Below are 1298 nucleotides of genomic sequence, written 5' to 3'. Positions count from 1 at the left end.
AGCTGACAACACTCATCAGCCACTTGGGAGTTGCCACAGCCTAAGGGAGATGCTTCCCTTCCTTAAAGCCATGCTCCCTCCCTCTTCAACCATATCCAAAGACTGGTTGATGCAGGCTTATAAAGGCTCAGCTCTCTCTTGCCAGCCCTGGACATCTCTAAAGGGCATCATGTCTTCGTCATTCCCTGAAGATCATGTGAGGCTTCTACTGGATCTGTATCCCAGCTGAACTTCTCCCTTTGCCCATCATTCCTTTGCTTCGACAAGTATTGATCCCAAGAGCACTCCCTAGTATAGCCCTGGAAAGCAGTTGTGACTCAGCCCTCTGTGTTCCACACAGACAAGAAGCAGAAAATTGTGTCACATTAAAGAACAAGGCCTGAAGGTATATGCAGGTGTTTTACTATCTGGAGGGACGTGAAGAATGAGAAGTAAAACCTGAGGTCCCACCTATAGGTATGTGTATGACTCAAGTTTGTTTTGGTAGTGGTGAAAACTAAAAACTATTTCATCTCCTGTTGGTTCTCTTTCTTGTCTTCTTCCCCTGTCCCTCCAACCTTCCATCTCCATTCTTTCCCCCTTCCCCTACCTCATCTGCCATCCGTACACAAGCCCAGTGAACTGAGAAGCAAGGTGTCTTAGCCCATTCAGGCATCTATAACAAAATACCACAGGCTGGAGGGCTTAGAAACAACAGAAATGTTTTTCTCACAGTTCTGGCGGCCAGAAGTCTGAAATCAGGGTGCCAGCATGGTAGGGTGAGGGCTTCTGCCAAGTGGTAGACGTCTTCTTGCAGCCTCATAAGGTGGAAGGGGCAAGAGAGCTCTCACAGGGATCTTTTATAAGGGCGTTAATTTTATTCATGAGGGTTCTGCCCTCATGACCTAATCACTTCCAAAGGTCCCACCTACTAAAGCCACCAATCTGGGCATTACCATTCCAACGTAGGAATTCGGGAGAACACAAACATTCAGACCACTGCACATGGCAAGGCTCCTATGGTCTAAACATTGTCTCCTACTGGCCAGCACACCTTCACCTCCTTTACACACAGAACTTCACCACCGAAGCCATTCTTCTGGATAATTCAGGTCAGAAGCATGAAGCTCCTACTCAGATACATGCCTGTTAAGAGGGAAAGGAGACTCTGAGAGCCTTTGCCTATTTTGCTAATTAGTCTTTGCCTGTTTACAAAGATTTTTTTTTTCTGGTTTACTTAGGAAAAACATTACTATGGAGTGGAGCAAACTTGGCTGAGAATCTTGAGATGGCAGATAGGACAGATGAGTTTCAGCAGG

The sequence above is a fragment of the Lipotes vexillifer genome, unplaced genomic scaffold (genome assembly GCF_000442215.2).
Source record: "Lipotes vexillifer unplaced genomic scaffold, Lipotes_vexillifer_v1.1 scaffold364, whole genome shotgun sequence".
NCBI lineage: Eukaryota > Metazoa > Chordata > Mammalia > Artiodactyla > Lipotidae > Lipotes > Lipotes vexillifer.
This window is presented reverse-complemented; position numbering follows the sequence as displayed.